This window comes from Chrysemys picta, chromosome 3 (assembly GCF_011386835.1).
Source record: "Chrysemys picta bellii isolate R12L10 chromosome 3, ASM1138683v2, whole genome shotgun sequence".
NCBI classification, from domain to species: Eukaryota; Metazoa; Chordata; order Testudines; family Emydidae; genus Chrysemys; species Chrysemys picta.
The window spans coordinates 141,170,584-141,192,349 of record NC_088793.1 but is presented as its reverse complement, the minus strand read 5'-3'; the positions used below and the strand labels follow the sequence as shown (position 1 = coordinate 141,192,349).

At 41.2% G+C, this 21,766-nt stretch overlaps 1 protein-coding gene across 6 annotated transcripts in view; it reads left to right on the top strand.

Moving 5' to 3' along the window:
- The window catches only part of SMYD3 (SET and MYND domain containing 3), a 635,613-nt gene that overhangs the window by 277,049 nt on the left and 336,798 nt on the right, over nt 1-21,766 (top strand). The window lies entirely within an intron of this gene.

Below are 21,766 nucleotides of genomic sequence, written 5' to 3'. Positions count from 1 at the left end.
ACACTACCTATGCTGCTGTACCTGTTCTATACATAGAGAGCTCCGTTTTCCACAGATGTCAATCTGCCAACTTTAATTGATCCTAAATTCACTTTAAAAATAAAGCAAATTAGTGTAAATAAAGCTACACTTGTGTAAAGAGCTTTCAAAACTTTTCATATTTAAACATTGGGATATGGCAGGCAGTGTATTATGAATTAATAAAGCTTGCCAATGTACATTGTTAGGCATGGGATCAATGAAGCAATGTGATCACTACGTTTGAATATGCATTGTTATATTTTTTATGGTGCTTTCCTTTTGCCTCTGATTTCTTTATTGAACTTGGAAAAATTCAATTTTAACCCATTATCTAATAGTACTTAATTTCTCCACTGTATGTCCCTAGGTTTATCCTTACAATCCTTAGTGGGCACTACAAACTTTACACTTGCACTTTTCTGTTTTCTTACTGCATGATTTTTTTTTTAACTTTGGCTCCTAAAGCAGTTTTGTGTAATCTAATTATTTTCTGAATTTTTCCTCTTAGAACAATCACTATTGTGCTACTTTACCTTGATGATAGTAATTTACTACTCTCTAATATTATGTACTATCTGATATCATTACATCTTATAATTTGGTGTCAGGCTGTAGGATCCATTAGGTCCATTCCTAATACAGAATCTCCTACCAGTTTGTGGTTGTTTGCGCCAAAAGTACCTATATTCATTTCGAGATTCTCAACAATTTTCTGCTTGTTCAGTTCTCTGGTCTCTGAGAGAAGAAACGGTCATACTCTCTGCTTTGCTATTTTCATTTTCCAATACATACCTTAATAACTAGAGTTAAAATTGCAATAATTACTAGTTTCTGTAATTTTCTGGTTTTGCTTCGGCACTCATTTATTCCAGGCATAGACAGCTGCAGGTCACATGGAGTTCAAGTAAGAGGGGCACCTATTTATGCCAGGGATTTGGGCCCTTGGACTCTTGATATGTATTCTCCAGAATCACTGGGCCAGATCCTTGGTCCTGCCTTAGTTCCCTTTGCATTTATTTGGCACAAAGCAACTTAAAACTACCTCAAAAGGCAAGTGAAAATTTCCCTCGTGTTGTGAAGGAGGTGGAAGTGAGGGAAGCTACAAGAGTAAGGAGGCAGGGTTGAAGCACATAGCTGTGGTCAGTTCTCAGCCATTGATGTCATCCCTATGTTGCTCCAGCTAACATAACCCCCCAATGTGCCCCTGCGGCCCCTGTGAGAGGCATTCAGGGAATCTCTGTGCTGCCCCAGCACCAGCTCTGCAGTTTCCATTGGCCAATGGGAGCTGCGGGGGCGGCGCCTGTGGGCATGGGCAGCGTACACCGCACAGAGTGGCCTGGCCCCTCTGCCTAGGGGCCGGACATGCCAACCACCTCGGGGAACAGAGCAGCGCACAGCCAGGGCAGTCAGGGATCCTACCTTAGCCCTGCTGTGCCACCAACCAGGAGCTACCAGAGGTAAGCGCCTCCCAGCCGGAGCCTACACCCCGCACTCCCTCCTGCACCCCAATCCCTTATCCCAGCCTGGAGCCCCTTCCTGCACCCATGCTCCCTCCCAGACCCCACACCCCTATCTGCACCCCCAACCTCCTGACCCAGCCCTGAGGCCCCTCCTGCACCCACACTCCCACCCAGAGCCTGCACTCCGAACCTCCTGCTGCACTCCAACCCCCTGTCCCATCCCTGGCCCCATCCCAGAGCCCCCCCCCCCAGCTGGAGCTGCACCCCCTCCCTCACCCCAATCCCCTGCCTCAGCCCAGAGCCCATTCCTGCACTCCAAACCCCCAGGAGCCCCACAAAAATCTAATAGCCCCGGGCCCACAGGAGAGTTAATCCAGCCCTGTCTCCTGTGTCTTCTTTCACCCCGACTCAGTGATGTGTAAAGGATACCTCTACTATGATTTCCCCCTGTAGATTTTTTGCTTTTACTCTTTCTCTCATCCATCTGAGACTCACCACGTATGCAGATATACTTGATACATAGTGCAATAAACCTTCCTTTCTTCCCCTCCTGATCCCTCTTGTACACGTTATAAACTACCCTATTGATATTGTAACCTTGTGTTTTATCCCACCATGTCTTTCTGTCAGCCAAATCATTGCATTGTTCTTTTCTTGCAGTTGGACATAGCTTTCTTTCTGTTTTTGCTGAGTGAGTCCTGTAATCTTCGCTCATTTTCCTTCCACTGTGCTGAAATTTTAATTGGATCTAAAAACATATTCTTCAGTGATGTGGGGACCTCATTTGTACCCTACTAAACATGCAGAATAAAGGAGCAAAGAAATACATTAATGCAAGACAATAACTGAAAAAAAAACTACAAAGATTATAACAAGGTCAAAGGAAAAAGGAGGGCTGAACAGTCTGTGGTTATTTATGAATTATTTGCTGAATACCAACAGCCTGCTTGGTGCTGCCCAAAAAAGTAAAGAAAAGTCCACAAGGGAGCAAATAAAGATTAAAAACATTTTAAGAAAAAATTAAATCCTCAAAGACTGTCTTGGGGACTGTTGAACATTTCACACCGATGCTGGCTATGACCCCAGTTCTCCAATAAACTCCATGACACTGGGGCCCATATTGAACTCCTTTGACTTTTTTGAGGCCCCACATGGATGTGCGAATGTGTCAATACAGAGCTGGCTGTAGGATTGGGGCCTGAGACTTTATTTAAGGACTTTGTAAATTATGAACATCTCAGTAGTAGCAGAAGTGATATCCATGCACTGGACTACATGAATGAATCATATCTAAATAGAGATGGGGCCAAATTGAAGTGCCAACCCCAGACAGCCCTCAAACTTTGATGTATATATGTTTGCTTTCAAAATCCATATTTGAATTTTGCAAGTGGGACCGTATGTTTATAATGAGCCATCTCAAATTCCCACATCCACGCCCCCTTGTACTTTGGAGTGTTCAAAATCTAGATCCAAATTTTGTGGTTGGAGCTCATCTCAATATCTCAGTCCTACTCATAAGAGAACTGACCCAGTGACCATCTAATTTTTCCAAAATATTAACATTCCACAAACTACTGAGCCTCACTGCACTAGAAGCAATATTGGATGCAGTGATATGGAACACGTAAAGGGCACGTAAAGTTGTCTCAGACTCTGAATCACGTTGCCAACCTTTCTTTCTAGTTTCAAAGTCCTTTGCTTTAAGTTTCTAGAAAGCCTCTGAACTCTCTAGTGAAGATTTCTCCAGCTGTAATTTGATGATTGATTATGCTCTTTTAGCTTCTAGGTACTGTGTTTTAAGCATCCTGGATGTTGTGCATGAGTTTCAAATGTTAAAATACATAAATATATTTTTTCTGGTAAAGTTATTTCTTCAGTATGTCCACATTTTTTTCATTTTTTGGTAATACACTAAATATAAAGTGATCTTGATTTGTCACATAACTAGTAGTTTGTCAGAGACAATGACAAATCTATGTGTCTAAGAAAATGCTGAGGTAGGGATTCAGTGCAGTCAGTACCTAAATTGCCTTTGTGTACTTCAATAGATGAAAATCTAGAAATAGAATTGAGTATTGATTTTTCCTAATTTTTTTGTATTTCTATCAAGAATCTCTCTTCTTCTCCCCTCAAAAATAGCTTATTCGCTTAATACTAATTTTTTTTACAAGTTATAAAGAACTCACTTTTGCCACTTTGACACATTTTTGGGGGGGTATTATATCTACTTAATTCAGAGCACAAAATCATTTAATCCTCTGTTAAAGCTGTTATATTTCTTTGTTCTACCATGACCAAATCCTGAAGTCCGTACCCGATTTTACTCAGTCCTTACTTGGAGGAACTTCCTTTGGATCGTGGAAGGACTGAATCTTCAATTTTTATTTTAATGCATGGTTTGTTTTCAGAGCTGTGCATTACTGCAGAGATCCTTAGTCTTGAGTTGTTGTGTCGACTTTGGTACATGATGTAATGCTGTCAGTGCTAGAGAGTAATAGAAAGTTTCTTCCCCCACAACAAAGCACCAGAAATGAATATTTGTTGGCTCTCTTATCTCCATTTTGGAGCAACGGTTTCTTTTCCAAAATAAATGTGGAGTAGCTAGAAAGATAATACTATTTTTTGGAGGGTGGGGGGGCAGTGATGACTTGGTTAATGTATTTTTCTATTCCTATCACAGATAGAGATTGGCTTTAACTCAAACCATGGTTCTGAATTACTCCAGTCTTTGGGAAAGTTCAGTTCCAAATCCTGATAATGATTTTATTTTTATTTTGGTAGAGCCTATAGGCCCCAGTCAAGATCGATGTCCCATTGTCACACAGCGTCTGTTTATGTGGACCCTGAAGGGGAGTGAGATGGGGGTCAGGAAAGCCAGAGAGGAGGAAGTTCCCAGTGCGGGAAGTCTCTTCTCTTTCTAAGGTTACGTCTATACAGCCCGTGGAAGCGAGCCTCCGAATACGGGTCAATAGTCTTGGGCTAGTGGCAGTCGCACTAGCGCTCTAAAAATAGCTGTGTAGACTGCTCTTTGCAGTCGTGGCTGGAGCTACAACTTGGGCTCCAAAGCCCAATTTCAAAGCACTGTCTATGTAGCTATTTTTAAGAGTGCTGAAGCGAACCTTGCTAGTCCGAGTTTGTCAACCAAGGCTTGGCAGGCTCACTCAATATACAGAGAGTGATGGTGGCATTTTTTCTTTTCTTCTATTTCAAATGGGCAAGACAGTAGAATGACTGGTGGAAGGACTAGTCCAGCATTATATTGATGAGCGCTCCCATTATAGTCCTAGTTGGAATAGAACAGAATAATAGAAAACCATAGTTTTCCCTGACCGATTTTGTCATTCTGTATCAACTGAAAGGAGCAGGGTCTAAAGGACTGGGGTATTTTGAGGGAGATAGAACTTTTATCTTTAGCACAAAACAAAGTAGTGATTCCTTCTGTTTAATAAAAAGTCTGAAAGAAAATGGACATATGCTGATAAGTACTATTATGTGTATGTCTTAAGGAAGAACATAAGAATGGCCGTACTGGGTCAGACCGAAGGTCCATCTAGCCCAGTATCCTGTCTTTTGACAGTGGCTAATGACAGTTGCCCCAGAGGGAATAAACAGAACAGGTAATCTTCAAGTGATCCATCCCCTGTCATCCATTCCCATTCTGGCAAACAGAGGCTGGGGACACCATCCCTGATCATCCTGGCTAATAGTCTATGTTATAGTCTTGGCCTTCACAACATCTTTTGGCAAAGAGTTCCACAGGTTGATTGTGCATTGTTTGAAGAAATATTTCCTTTTGTTTGTTTTAAATCTTCTGCCTATTAATTTCATTTGGTGACTCCTAGTTCTTGTGTTATGAAAAGGAGTAAATAACACTTCCTTATTTACTTTCTGAAAATCTAAGTACACTATGTCCACTGGATCCCCTTGTCCACATGCTTGTTGACAGCCTCAAAGAATTCTAGTAGATTGGTGAGACACGATTTCCCTTTACAAAAACCATGTTGACTCTTCCCCAACAAATCATGTTCATCTATGTGTCTGATCATTCTGTTCTTTATTATAGTTTCAACCAGTTTGCCCGGTACTGAGGTTAGGCTTATCAGCCTGTAATTGCTGGGATCACCTCTTAGGGTTTGTGACATGGTTTGTGTTCATTGCAAATAGTTGTATATGTTACATTAAAGCTCTGTAAGGGTTTGCTAATGTTGCTTTAATGATCTAAGAAAAAAATTGCAAATAATAAAATCTAAGAGCTAGTTGGTGGCATCCAGCTATATCCCTGCAATGGGGGTAATGCAGCTCCACCCCAGGCCCAGAATTGAGAGTGCGTCATTTGTAGTATTGCCAAGCCCCAGAATCATGACCTGGGGGAGACTTGGCCATACAAGATAGGACCACAATCTGGTCCTTAATGTTTATAGATAGGTACCTTTAACATAACTATTTTGTATGAAACTTTTAGGAGGGAATAGTCAGTGCAGAATGTGCAGATTTAGGCAAGTGACTGCCATCGAAGTTAATGGGGTGGGGATAGGCTAACTCACCCCATAGTGCATTGCATAGTTACCCCTAAAAGATAAACACACCATTTGGGTGACCTACAAAGCCTGGAATATATTCACTCATGTTTGTATGTGTTTACTTACAGCATGTTACATACTGTATTGTCCTGAATCAAACACCACTATTTTGTAGAGATGAGAAAAAAACATCATCATCATGCATCACTCCTCCACGGTTATCTAGATTCCACCAAGGCCAGTGGCCAGAACAGCTGGTACTACCGAACCTGTTGCTGGCCTAATGCAATGTTTCTCATAATGCTCCCATACCATCTGCTTAATTTACCGTTACAATGGCTGAAACAAAAAGCAAAGGGATTCATGCCAGGGCTGTGCAAAATATTCAGCTGAAAATTCAAAGCACTCATCATGTGCCCACTTTTGAGTCTGCAGCGCCTCTGCAAACATGAGGTGTTTAATTTGTTTGGGGATTAATGGTTAATGTGGAAAGAGGTCAATAGCAGGGGTGACCTAAAGGTCCATTATAGGGCTGGTCCTAAATATCCCCCTATATTAGCAACACCTGTACTTAAGGTTGTTTAAGCATTTCCATTCTAAATCCACATTTTCAATTGCTTATGCATTTAGGAAATGTTCCGCTTTGACATTGAACTCTTCCAGGCGTGATCCTTGCCTGAGGATGAGTTTGCACCAACTTTAATTTCTTTTTTTTTTAAAAACAGCTGAGCTGTTTTGAGAACAAGGACAGCAGGGGAAGTAAAACCACATTCTATATTATTTTTAGCAACTTTTCCTTGAACAGCTTTTGTTCCAAAATGGAGGGGACTAACTTCTAACAAGTAGAAGGTTGATATGAAATGGATCTTATAGAGAGAAGCTGCCCTTTTTTGCCCAGGTAAAAATTGAGTTTGATTTGGCTGAGTCATCACGGTTTCAAAATCCTAGCTGGTGCATGCATGGTGATCTTAAGCCATGCAAATGCTTTTCAGTAACGATATATTAATGTTTTACCAGAACATGTAAAGTACACACACATACTTGTCAAGTGAAATGCGCCCTACCTCATTCAGTGCAAGGGAGCTTCATGTACAAGCAAGCTCAGGAATGCTTCAAGAGAGCAGATTCATAGTCCTTTACTGTGGAGATCAGGAGCCCTGTGAGAATGGGGAGTCTTTGCACTCACCCACCAGTCAGGGCCAGGTTTTCAGAAGAACTCCGCTCCAAACATGCACCAACTTGTGAATATCTGGCCGAGCTCTTATGAAAATCTGGTTCTTGATGATGGGTGCTGAGCTCTTCTGGGAATTCTGGCCTTACTGTGCAGTGCAAGAGGGAGGAATGCTTTCCTTCTGCACTGCACAGCATAGGTGCTGGAACTAGGGGTGCTTGGGGTGCTGCTGTAGCACCATATATATAATATTTATATATATATGTATCTGTAATTACAGTTTGGTTCAACAGCTATCAGCAACCCCACTATACAAATTGTTCCACCACCTCTGCTGCACAGTTAAGTGTGCACAGTCTAAAGGAGGAAAAGGCTTTTCAGAAGCCCCTGTCCTCCTTAACATATGGTTCTCCGCATGAGATGGTTGGGACCTGGCTCAGTTAACAACTTTATGCACCAAGTGCTCTTTTCTTTTCTTAAAATTAAGGGGAGAATGGACAAAAGGACAGGGAGGGAAAGGAAAGGAAGGAAGTGGGGCTGGGAGGGAGAAAGGAGATAAACATCTTGGTTTCCATCTGCTAGGAATTAGTCAAAGATCCAATGCATTTTCAATGCAGTGGCGCACAAACCTAGATTCCCTGATGATGTGCTTGTGCTGCCTAGGCAAATTGTCTAGACAAATACTGGGGATACTCTTTCTGATTTTGGGGGTTGTGTGTGTGTGGGGAGGGGGGGAACACCACTTGGCTGGGGCTCTCGGCTAACCAGAATGGACTATGCTGTAACTTTCTTTTCTCTGTGCTAATCAAGGGCTTTCTACACTGTGTTCCAATCCTACTGTTTTTACGACGCTGGCTGAGAGTCACTGCAAATGCTGAAGGTGGGGGTGCATTGCTCCCTTTGGGGGTATAAGTCTCCCTCAGGTCCCCATTTCACGTGAACTTGCTGACGGGAACTCAGGATGTGAGGCAGGGGTTCTGCAAGCTTAGAGGTGCGGTCCCAGGAGGCAGTGAAGCCAAGTTGCTTACCCTAGTGAGAGAGTGAGATCCTAAGGGGGTCTTCCCAGGGACTGTTCCAGAGGATCTGTGACAGTTACTGAAAAGGAGAAAACAGTGTGAACAAGGTGCATTAAAATGTCCACCTAAGAACATGATAAAGGAATTCTCTTTTATGCATGGTTATTGTTTTTCTCCTGTTTTTATAGCTCAGCTTGTCTCGCTAAGAGAAGTACATGCACCATATCTGATTCAAGTATTTACAGTTGTAAAACGTGGTTCACAGTGTTAATAAAAACAATAATACAGGTCAGGACTGTCTACAGATTTAAAGCGGATGGATAGCATGCTCAGCAGAGTCCTTCAGGATGTCATACTTCAATAAGACAGTTTACTGGCACCCTAACCCACAGAGTGCAGAATAGATGTGTCTGTATAAAAGAGATAGATAGTCCAAAATCTCTTTCAGTAGGATTGTATTCATAAGCACTATTCGGAAAGGGTGACGTTCGTCTGTGGTGTCGAGGGCCGGCACAAGGTCTTTTGCGCCGCTTAAATCCTGCCTCCCGGACTTCAACAGGAGAGTGGGTAAGGGAGGTGTGGGGTGGACTGAGGATGAGGTTTATTATTACAGTGCCCCTAACACTCTGTGTAGAGTGGCAGAAGGTGCTATAACAATCTGTGGGCTAGTGTAGCGGCAGTGGAGATGGGCCCTGCTGCCGCTCTGCATAGGCTTTGAGTCTGGTGCTCAGGCCTGTGTGAAGTCAATGGAAAGGCTCCCATTGACTTTCATGGCCTTTGGATCAGGCCCTGAATTCCCACCCCACTTAGTACACCCCGTACAGCTTGATTACTTGGTCTTTTTGCCACCGGGATTTTCAGGCAAAGGGAGTATAATTAAACTAGTTCATGCTAGCTTCCTTTCCACCCTCCCTCTTTTAAACTAATATACATTCTGGTATATTAAGAATATCTATTTTCTGACAGTGGAGATTTCATGAATCAGGGAGATAAAAATAAAACTATTTTAATGTGATTTTCTGTTTACTCAGATTGATCAAGAATAGCTTATTAATGACTTAATAAAGGAAAGTGTGCACTGCCCTATGTGATACCATAAAATTCCAATTTACTGATGAAAATTATAACCTTCGATAATTGATACTAGTAATATATTTTTCTGTTGTATGCTCAGATTAGCACTCACAGCCACAGACTACGGCCTGATAATTTAGAAGTGCCAGAAGCACTGGTGGGGTATGATGACAGGCCTTTTAATGTCTAGGGTAGGTTTGATATTCAGTGAGAGCCACTGGAAGTGTTGTATGAATATTCATTGTAATTAGATGCACTGGTAGGCAAATAATAGTAAATCACGCAAAGGGTGAACCTGTCTCTTAAAAATTAAATTAACATACTGTAAACTGTAGACATTTTATTTAAAGAAGCTCCAAATAGTTTCATTACAGTCAACTGACAATGATAGTTTTTCTTAAAAAAACAAAAAACAAAAAAATAAAAAAAAAACCCTCCCTCTGCTTATAGACTAAAACTGAGAGCACATTAGCATCATGTGTGTATGATAAGTGGACAGGTACTGCCCATATCATCTGAAATTGCTGACAGCTGCTAAAATCAGTCCTGTACCATGTGCAAAGGCATTAATCATGTTGCAGGCTACATCTGTTCTTGGGAAAGGGGACATGTTTTGCCTTTGAGGACAGATACCTGGCTCTAAAAGGCTTGTTTTCAATTGTTATGCAGAACAGCATGTCATCCCATTACCACAGACTGCTAGTCTGTGATAAGAACTAATTGACTAGCAATGCCTTGTTTTCATTGCATTTTTGATTCCCAAAAATCAATGAATAACCTGAAAGCCAGAGTAGTATTGAGGTCAGTGTTTGCTGGGGCGCACACACCCAGTCATATGGTTTGATTAACTCTGGAGTATCAGCATGTTCTTTGTAATTTTTTTCTTTGACTTTGTGTTGTGCCGCACATTCAGGAGAGGTCAGCAGGGCTAACAACTGCACACGTAAAGAACTTTTTGTTGCTCTGCAAGCCAGGTGCAATGTGGGCAGGTGCAGTCAGTGCTTGCTCACTGACTTCAGGTGAAGCAGTCCAACCTTCATCTTATGTTGAAGGGGCATTATAATTATTCAGTAAACTTAATTATTCCCAACTTTGCTCCTGTATTTAGCTACATAATGCAGCATTTTCAAGAGAAATCCACTCTGAAGAAGGTAGGCCACTAAGGGATACATTCATTAGCAGTGAACCAAATGTTGAAAGCATGGGGAGTATATTCTATTCCTTTAAAATTTTCTTTACGCTAAACAGGAATTCTGATTTGCCAGTTAATCTAGATCTTCAAGTTTTGTAACACAGCTTGCAATTTTCTATATGAAAACAGGCTACTTTTTAAAATGAGAAGTAGCTCAGCCAACCTTAAATATACCAATGTCCAGTAACTACTGTAATAATCACTGCTATACCATGCTCTGCAATATCATTCTCAATCCAACAGGTTTTCCAAGAACAAGTTTTATGGGAAAGGGCAGCGCTGTCATCATAATGTTAATTGGGATCAGTAAACTGGGCTTTAGAGCACATGCTAACAAAAACATGTTTCTAAGAGGGAAGAGTTGGATATTTTTGTTTATCTCCATTAAGGATGGCAGGAATGTGCTGTGTGGAATATAAAATAGAATGGAGTGAGATGGTGGAAGGGGATGGAATTAAGGGATCGTGGGGAAAGAGGAAATGAAGGGGGGAAATGGAATTAAGGGGAAAGGAGCAAGGAAGAGAATGGAATGTGGAGGAAGGAGGAGAGGGGAGTAAAATAGAAGGATAACTGGGAATGGAGGGGATTGAGATAAGGCAGCAGAGAATTAGGGAGAGGGTGACAGTAAGGGGAGGAAAAAAAGGAAAACCACAGGGAATTGACATAAAGTACCACCAAATAAGAGAAGAAAAACTGAAGGGGAAAATAAGAAGGTAAAGGGAGAGACAGAAAGAGAGGAGGGAAGAAATGTCTTAGAAAGAAGAATAAAGTTTTGGGTTTGTAGAACAGGAGGAAACAAAGAAAATTTTGAACCAGCATAAATAATGATAGAGAAATTAATTATCGGAAACAGACACTGATAAAAACAGTGTAAAGCCAAATCTAAAAGGAGCGAGGGGGAGCAAATGAGCAGGGACAGGGGAAAATTACAAGGACACATACAAAAATATTATTTTGTAAAAAAAGTAGATGACAAAACATATAGAAGTAAGAATGATTGTGTGTGTTTATATGATACACTTGGTTTATATGATACACCCAATCTCTCTTTCATAGCACCAGCTGTTGAGGTTTATGCTTTTGTATAAAATTGATGGGTAAACTTCAGAAGGTTTGTTTTGTTTTGAGTGCAGATGTTTACCCTAACTTTCTTAGCATTCTGCAGACCTCTTCTCAGATCTCCTGAGAATAGGCCCCCTTATGAAATTTCTGACACTTCTGGTATAGTCAGAAATACCATGAGAACATTCTTTGTCTCTGTATTTTGCCATTTCTGTTTTCTGTTCTGTCTGATTAAGCAATGTGGAGGTGCAAAACAATGTGGAAAGAATTTTTTTTTAACCTCAAACTTTTTGGAGTTTTGGGCAAAGATCGGTGTGGGTTTTTATTTTATCCAAACCAGCTCACCCATCTATAATGCTATGTGCTGTTGAGTGGTTTAAATGCTTGTATTAAGCAGCCACTTGTGCATTGTGTATTTTTTCCATATCTACTAATCTGTGAACCAAATAAACAGAATAGAGTTTATAATTAGCTAAATGCAGCAGTCAGTGGTAATCTTTTTTGTCATCATAGTTTGATCTAGGGATTTTCCCTAGTTCTTTAAACCTGCTCCAGGGAAATTTTCCCCGACCAGTGCTGTTTATTTTACTGACATGATCAAAAAATAGATTTTGATTAAAAAATTCTTCTACCATCAGTTTCAAATGCAGTGCTTGAGTTCTGAAATCCTTAGAAAAAAGTGAGTGTTTGATAATTTGCGGCATTCCAGCTAATGCATAATAGGTGTTAGGACAACTATCCTCGCATATCAACTATTTGAACTTCTTACACTGATGGGACTAGCATTTATACATTTGTTTTCTATTTAACTTTTTCCTCTCTAGGGAATGAAAGATTTCCATTCTGGTGTGGAAAAAAGATTACCAAAGGCATGGTATTAATTTCACTTACTAATTAGTAAATCTTTTAAATATTGTGGGCCTAAAGGAGAGGAGAAAGTGTCTCATCTGTGTAGATTCCCACATTGAACAAAATGGTAACACATACATTATTGTTATATAACATGAACACAGGAGAGGGGCACTACCTGTTTATCACCCATACTCTGTTACACCAAATTTAATTAGTTTCAGTGTGGGGTTACAGAACTCCTTACCATATAACCCGTAACTAGTGCCGGGGTTACAGGGCACCTTACCATATACCTGTAACAAGGCTCCTTACCGTGTAACCCATAATGGAGGGTAGGCTCTCCTCAGCCTACCCCCCAGGACTCAGCTCCCTCTGAGTCCTAGCATCTTCCCCCTCCCTATGGGGGGATAAAGGGTGCAGCAAGGTGAGGCCCATAAAGGCCACAAGTCTGACCTTGCCAACGAAGACCACAAGGTCTCACCCTATCACATGAGCCCAAGGCCTAACACCAAAATTCCAGGTCTTTTACTTTTGGGAACTGTTCATTTTATTCTCTTGATCACAAGTTGTGACAAATAAACAACTCCACGCCAGTACTTCAGTTAGGTACTAAGCACCTTTCCTACTCAATCTACTGTGGCTTGAAGGTGCTGTAAGGAAGACAAAAAACTCCCTGGTCCTCTGCCAATTGGCCCCTGGGAGAAAAAAAATTCCTTCCTGACCCCCTAAACAGGTAAATTGGTAATCTGTCAGGCCGGCTTCCCATTCCTAGTTTGGGTGAGTAGGGTGGGCTGCTGGAACGGAGCCAAAAGAGGCTGCACAGGGCCCCTGATCTGGGCTAAATCCTGGGAGCTGGGGAATGCTGGCCAATCAGCACCCCTATCCCCCAGCTAGCCAATGGGTGCCAGGGACTCCAAGGGAAGGAGCTACCTGTTGTCCCTCCCTTGCCACTAGGACTGTCCCCCTTTCACCTCTGACCCCATCAAGTTCTCCCACCCATTGATGCAGGTGGGTGGTATTTTTAAGAGAGTTGGCAAGCAGACAAAAAATTGTATTTGTAAACTGTATTTGTAACTTCAGCTGTAATAATTTGTTAGCCTGTTTCTCTTCTGCTGTAATACTGGTTTGCATTATTTTTATTTATTTAAAGTAAATGCTTACTATTTAAGAGTACAGTTCTTTTGACCTTAGTATATCTGTTATATCCAAGGTCTTAGTACATAAAACCCTTCATAATTTAAGCCCTTAGAATTGAGAGAGTGCCTCAACTGAAGGTGGGGGTGCCTGAGCTGAACCTTTTATTTATGTTCAGTCACATCTAGAATGTGAACAGCACTTTCTCAGGCGAAGGTTTTTTGTGGACTCCATCCTGGAGAAGGTGTTTCAGAGTCCTTTACTGGTTGCTTTGAGGGCATACTGCAAATCTCATTTGTTGCAGTTGTTCTCTGCCCCTACAGATCTCAGGACACACCCAGAGGCTAGTTCCTCAACACTGCTTCCCCATTCTCCTCATGGCAGCTTAGTTCCTTCCAGGGCAATGCTACCCCAATACCTTCTGTCTGGCCAACTGTCCCTCACAAGGTTTCACTTATCAGAGGAGAATAGGATCAGCATTAAGTTACTTGGAGTAAAACATGTGGGTTTCCAAGAGGACAATACCAGATAGTGCATCCACCTCTCTAACTGCAGCCCGTCTTCCCCTGATCCCCACTGCACAGTGGGATCAGGTGAGGAGGGGAGAAAATGGTGCAATAACTGGGCGTACCCAGTCTATATCAACCCAATCTGATTGTCATCTGTTTGAGGCAGTAGCATGGATGATCAGGCTCTGAGTAAGATCTATAGGATTTGGCCCCCTGTAGCTTACATATGGAAAAGGGTCTTATCATGTTATGTGGATTTTCAGAGTGCTGTGGTAAGCAAAATAGAATTTTCTTTTGAAACTAGAACTACATAGTATATGATAGTTTGACTAATATTGGATCAAATTTCTTTATGTTGAAGGACGTTGGCTAGAGCGGTCAGGCACTACAGGTCTCAAACCCAGGCTTGCGCGGCTGACTCAGTGGGGTCAGATGACTAACCGCAGACTGCTGATTGGTCACCACTAGGCATAAAGCTTTCTGTTCCTGTCCCATCCCTTGTCTGAACAACTAGTTGCTAGGCCTGTTTCTTCACAGATCCCTGAGACCAAGTCCCTTCCTGGTTCCTGCTTCTTTGCCCCGACCCCAATATCAGACTTTGGCTTTGACCCTTGGTGCGACCATGACCCTGATTTTACTCCTGGCTCTGACCACTAGGTCAGACAGCCCACAATATGGGCTCTGACAAGAGCTTTATTTGGGAAGACTGTCATTGGTTCTTTTGTGCTCTGAGTGTAATGCTGACAGACCCCGGTCGTCGGCAGGCAGGATCGAACCGGGAACCTCTGGAGCTTAGTGTATGAGCTAAAAGCCAACTGGCTGTTAGCTAAGGCTGTAGAGCAGACTCATTTCTCCCTCTCCCTGATAGGACAGAACACCACACCCAGGAGGTGTGTGGGTTACATGAGCACAGCCTTTCCATGCTCTTATCTGCTCTAGTTGTGTATTGTGATTTGTGCCGATTGTGGTCCTATTTGTTCCATTGCCTTTAGAAAAGTAGTCCTAGCTCAAAATAAACAAGTCAGAGGACTAATAATTAATGATATTATCTCAAACTTGAAATTTTGCAACAGAAATGAGAGTAAAAGTCTTCACATTGTCTATATGAAATGCTACTGACAGATTTTGGCCTAATTCTTTTGAAATGTCCACTAATACTGGGTGCCTCAGTTTTTGATTGTTCAAGGTGAGACACCTTGGGCCTAATTTTCGGAGCAGCTGAGCATCTGCTCGTTGAATTGACTTCAGTGAGACTAATAGATAATGAAAAAATCGAGGCACTTTTGAAAATCTAGGCCTGTATAGGGGTTAGATGATTATACTGGGAAAATGTAAACTGCAACCCCCTGATGAATGATGAATCAAGCCCATTGTTTCTGAAGCTTTGTTTATCTTATATCTAGTGAAGGTATAAACATAGGCACCGACTCCATGGGTGCTCCAGGGCTAGAGTACCCACGGAAAAAAAATGGTGGCTGCTTAGCACCCACCGGGAGCCCCCCATCAGCCTCTCACCCCCAGCACCTCCTGCCCACCGGCGGCCCTGCCGATCAGGGCCTCTCCCCCCCCCCCCCTCACCCCCCCCCCGTGCCTCCCACCTGCTGTGATCAGCTGTTTGATGGTGTGCAGGAGGCATTGGGGGGAGGTGGAGGAGTGAGGGCAGGGCATGCTTGGGGGAGGGGGGTGGAACAGGGATGGGAAGGGGTGGGGCCTTGGGGGAAGGGGTGGAGTGGGGGCAAGGCCTGGGGCGGGGCCAGAGGAGCACCCCCTGGCACATTACAAAGTTGGCACCTGTGGTTCTAAATGTCTTGAATATTGTGCTCAGGATATGTGACTAGTTCAGCTGCTATTGCATTGATGCTGATATTTATTTTTTAAATATTTTTTCTTCTATTTGTGTTTTGTATAGTTTAAGTAAGAATTCTCAAAAGAGAGCAAACTTGCAACCATTTTTTGTTGTTAAATATTTTGTTACAGAATACCCAGGCTTTACAAACAGTGGTCTTGATTCCACAAACCTTTAGTCATGCGAGAAATCCCATTGGCTTCAATGGATTTTTCACACGAGTGAGGAAATGCAGGATCAGGCTCAATAGCTTTCCAGTTAAGGACTGTTTTTGTAAGTTTATCATGATCTATATTGTGTTTTATCAAATAGATCTTGATATCAAAGTGTCTTAAAAGATTATTGCAGTAGTTGCTTGATTTCTTGTTTGAAATATATCTAAAAGTGTGTCTAGAATAGGTAAGCTACTGTCACAGCATAATGGTTGAACAGTTTTTTCTGCAAATAATCCATGTGTTATGTGAGCCCATTCAATATTCATATAATGCCTGCGATTATACCATATATTCTTCTTTATACAAGCTTTCTGATGTAAAAAGGAGAGGATTCTGGAAATGTTCCTAAAGGACAGTAAAACTATTAGTGAAATGCAACCTTCAGTTTCTTAGAGGATTTTAAAAGTAATCTAAAATGTATTTAAAATTAATTCTAGAAGACAGCATTGCTTTCTCAGCGGTGTTGGTAGTTATATTCGCAATGGATAAAACATTAGTGATATTAATTATCCAACAAATAATAAAATTGCTTCTGAAAGTCACTCTTTGAGTTGTCTTCGTAACTGCTGAATAACAATGCCACATCACAATGCCGTACAAGACATTTCACTAACAATTTAAAGTAAATCACATCTATCCTAAATAATGAATATAAAAATAAGTACAACCAAATGATGATCATTTAAAAAAAAAAAAAGGAAGGAAGGGACCATTGTAATACAAAGGGCCAAAATAATTAAAAATTGAAAAAATATCTGGAAAAAAAGCATGTTCAGCTTTTTGGGGAGATGAGGATCAGATTAACCTGGAATTGTGTATGCCACACCTTAAGACCCAGCACAGCTAAAACATGATCATTGTACTCAATACAGGAGTAATTGAGGAAATTCTGTGGTCTGTTATACAGGTCGGACTGGATAATCTAATGGCTTCTTCTGACCATAAAATCTATCTTTTTCCTAGTTCAAGCCATGTATCAGAGCTACTTGGACTTTTCAAAATAGAGCCCCCAGAAGAGGATTTCCTTATCTGGCAAAGTAATCCTGACTTATGTAGCCTGTCCCACTAAAACCAATGGGGCCTATGTTTGAGTAAAGATTACTCAGATGAGTTTGGGTTGAAGGAGCAAGTCCCTAATTTGTACTCTCTACGGTACTGTAAGAATGACAATAAGAACTAGAAAGTTTACAAAATCAAAACGAATTGAACACCAAAGAGGAGTGGTGAAATAGAACAAAATTAATCCATTTTCATTAGTTTTAAAAGTGCCCCCCAGATGTAAGTAATATAAAACGATGAAGTCATGTTCTCTGAAAATATCCATTCAATGTGCAGCAGCAGTCAAAAATGTGAACAGAATGCTGGGAATAATTAAGAAAGGAATAGATAATAGGACAGAAAATATCATGCTGCCTCTATATAAATCCATGGCACGCCCACATCTTGAATACTGTGTGCAGATGGGGTTGCCCCATCTCAAAAATGATTTATTGGAATTGGAAAAGGTTCAGAAAAGGGCAACAAAAATTATTAGTTGGAATTATGGAACGGCTTCCGTATGAGGAGAGATTAATAAGACTGGGACTTTTCAGCTTGGAAAAGAGACAGCTAAAGGGAGATATGATTAAGGTCTATAAAATCATGACTGGTGTAGAAAAAGTAGATAAGGAAGTGTTGTTTACTACTTCTCATAATACAAGAACTAGGGGTCACCAAATGAAATTAATAGGCAGCAGGTTTAAAACAAATAAAAGGAAGTATTTCTTCACACAACACAAGGTCGACCTGTGGAGCTCCTTGCCAGAGGATGTTGTGAAGGCCAAGACCATAACAGGGTTCAAAAAAGAACTAGATAAATTCATGGAGGATAGGTCCATCAATGGCTATTAGCCAGGATGGGCAGGAATGGTGTCCCTAGCCTCTGTTTGCCAGAAGCTGGGAATGAGCAACAGGGAATGGATCTCTTGATGATTACGTGTTCTGTTCATTCTCTCTGGGGCACCTGGCACTGGCCACTGTCAGAAGACAGGATACTGGGCTAGATGGACCCTAGGTCTGACCTAGTAGGGCCATTCTTACATTCTTATGTAAGGCTACAACACAGCTGAGACAGGATCATATATAACATTAGTTTCCTGAATAAAAACAATAATAGTGACAAACTCTTATGGTTCATAATTCATAAGTGTTTGCTAAAGATTTTCAGTTCATATTAATAAATCATAGATATAACAATTACATGTCAAACCATCTGCTATCCAAGTATTGCTCTTATAAGGAGACATACAGATACACTATGACTTAATTATTTGTTCAAATGTGTTTTTATTGATTATGGAATGTACACTCTGGAAAGCAAAGTACTATGAACATTACCAAAGTGTTAAATATTACTGTAGTAAATAATCCAGACAGTTGAGTTTATCTGTTCAGGTATACTCATTTAGTACAGTTTGGGCCGTATATCCTGATAGATCAAATAATACAGCAATCGTATTGTAGTAATTATTATAGGTGGAGCCAGGTTCTGACTCAGGGATCAGAGTCCACTGACTGCGGTGGCTTTTGATATAGGTACTTCTCACATGAGTAGGAGGAACAGAATTTGGCCTCTATATCTTCAAGGGTGCCTCCTGGACACCAGTACACAAACCAGTCTTGCAAAAATCCCACCCCTTTGGGTCAAGTAGAAAGCTGTTCTGGAGAAGTATGATAAATATAATCAAATTCTCCACAATCTCAGTTTTTATTTTTAGAAGAATGTAGATGCAGTTGCTGGATGATGTCAGAACGCTTGCTTATAGCACATCCGGCTCTGCAGCTGAACTGAGGGGAATAGAGGAATAAGCAGCAACAACCTCACTGAATCCTGCAGGCTCCAGGTTCCTCTGGGCTCTCCCTGTTCTGGGCCCATGGGGAGTGAGAGTGAATATGAGTGCGTGCCTCAGAGTCTCCTTCCTTTGAGTCAGACCCATCTCTCTCTTTGCTGCCCAACTGGCCCAGAGTATTCCTGTTCCACAGCCTGTTCCTTCCAACCTCCCCAGGCCTAAGGAAGGAAACAGAAAAAATGGATTCTTTAGTCGTTCCCCAGGAAAGGGCCAAAGATTTCAATAGCTCCAGCAACCCAGGATGCCATTACTCCAACAGCACTTAACAGGTGCCTAGAAGGAATTTTGATTTTGTAGGTGTGTATGCATATGTAAGTGACAGCACAATACAGAATTCAGAACATTTTACCCCCCGCCATACACATTATTTTGAATCATTACTTAATAGATGTGTTTTTGTGCAGAAAATCCCTAACATGAGATTCATAGTAAAGAGTTCATGCCAGAGCATCTGTAAGCACAAAGTGTTAATAAGGCATGGAATTTTCATGGCAGAAATGCTTTGACTGAAAATTTCATCTTGACATGTGACAAGTTTCAGAGCGGTAACAGTATTAGTCTGTATCAGCAAAAAGAACGAGGAGTACTTGTGGCACCTTAGAGACTAACACATTTATTTGGGCATAAGCTTTCGTGGGCTAAAACCCACTTCATCAGATGCATGCAGTGGAAAATACAGTAGGGAGAGAGAGATATACAGAGAACATGAAAAAATGGGTGTTGCCATACCAACTCTAACGAGACAAATCAATTAGAGTTGGTATGGCTACACCCATTTTTCACGTTTTCTCTATGTGTGTGTATATATTTATCTTCCTACTGTAGTTTCCACTGCATGCATCTGATGAAGTGGGTTTTAGCCCACAAAAGCTTATGCCCAAATAAATTTGTTAGTCTCTAAGGTGCCACAAGTACTCCTCGTCAAGATAAAAAGAACATATGTAGATGCAGATGCTTGAAATCAGAGGTGCCAAAGAAAGAATATATTTTACAATATTTAAACTTCTGCATGTAAAACTGTGCCATTGTTGCTTGTCAATATGCTAAATACCTCCTGTGGTGTCCTGTAAATATGCTAAATACCTCCTGTAACGAGTCTCCCACTCCCCTTATAAACAAGAGGAAAGAAAACCTATTTTGTATGTTATAGTTTCTTTTCCCAGGTGTAAACGTGCTGATTTGTTTGGCATTATCAACTCAACACCTTGACTGACAGGTTTTGTAGCTTACCATAATTGTGAGCTTTGCTTTCTATCATCATGCTTTAGAAACAGCAGGGAATGATGGTGCATCTTATTTTTTAAAACAGCAAAGGGCATCACAATGCCAACATCTAATAAATCATGAAAAGGACATATGCTGCGGTTGCTCCTTTTTTTCTGTTTTTCTTCTCTTTTGGCATCTTACAAAATGCAGCAACTCTTCAATTATAGCAACACAGTCTTTACCAGTGTAGCTATAGTTGTCTCAGCATTTCCATTACAAACATTGATTTCCACAAGCTATTAAAAAAGAATAGTCCAAGACCTTTCTGACAGTCTGCCTCTGCCTGTCTGTCTTCTCTTTCTCTTAAGTTTTAAACCTTGCTTATTGCTATAGCATTGGTCCAGTAGCAAAACAAGTGGGGGTAGACAGAAAGAGAAAATCATGCCCCCAAAGAACATGCAACTTAATTCAAAAAAATAAAAAGAAAGGGCAAGTCATAAGTGATACATTTTTGAAAGGAATGTTTTGTAGCACATGGCCTAATCGTTAGGGGACAAACCCAGCTTTGCAGAGCAAAAGACATGTAAAAGGGCTTTTCACTCCACAAAAATATGATGGTGCTGAGAAATGGTGTCTATTGCAGCACAGTTATGAGCTACTCCTCTACACAGTGGTTATGGCTAAAGCCAGCCATGCAGTGCACTGACCTACTATGACCAAGGCCTATCCAATTTCCCACTTATGCAGTCCAGTGATGGCTGCAGAATTTCTGAAGAATGGGCAACCCCTGCACAGCAGATGTATTTTTGTCCATCGTGGGTGTTAAAGGGCAAATAGAATGTGCTCATTCGTTTGAAAAACAAAACGTCCTGTAGCACTTCACTTATTTGCTAATTAACATACCCTACAAAAATGGCACTTTCCAGAAAAAGGGTAAAAGCAAAGTGTTTTAATGAGCTCTCATATTACTCAGAGTAAATTAATTTTTAATGGGCTAGGCTACAGGGCAATTTGCTAGAATAATACTATGTTAGAAGTTCCCCTAACAAAACATCTTAGGGTCAGATCCTGAGCTGGCATAAATCAGCATAGCTGTATCGACTCCGCTGATAGTCACCTCAATAACTGTATGAAATGCAGGCAGTCTAAGTGAGGGTCTGCTGCTCAAAAGTACAGAGCACCTTCAATTCTAGGAGGTCAGTGGGAGTTGAGGTGTTAGCCCCTAGCAAGCCCAGGCCCTTAGTGTTGATATTGACCTTTCCATTGTGTATGGTTCCTAGTAGTCCAGAATGACAGTCCAACAGATAGAGACAAGGTGGTTCGGGTAATATCTTTGATTGGACCAACTTCTGTTGGTGAGAGAGACAAGCTTTTGAGCTTACACAGAGCTCTTCTTCGGGTCTGGAAAATGTACTCAGAGTATCACAGCTAAATACAAGGTGGAATAGATTGTTCTGATTAAGCTCGAAAGCTTGTCTCTTTCATCAACAGATGTTGGTCCAGTAAAAGATATTACCTCACCCACCTTGTCCCTCTAATATCTTGGGACTGACACGACTATAAGAACACTATAGTCCACGAGGTATTCAGTTCAAGC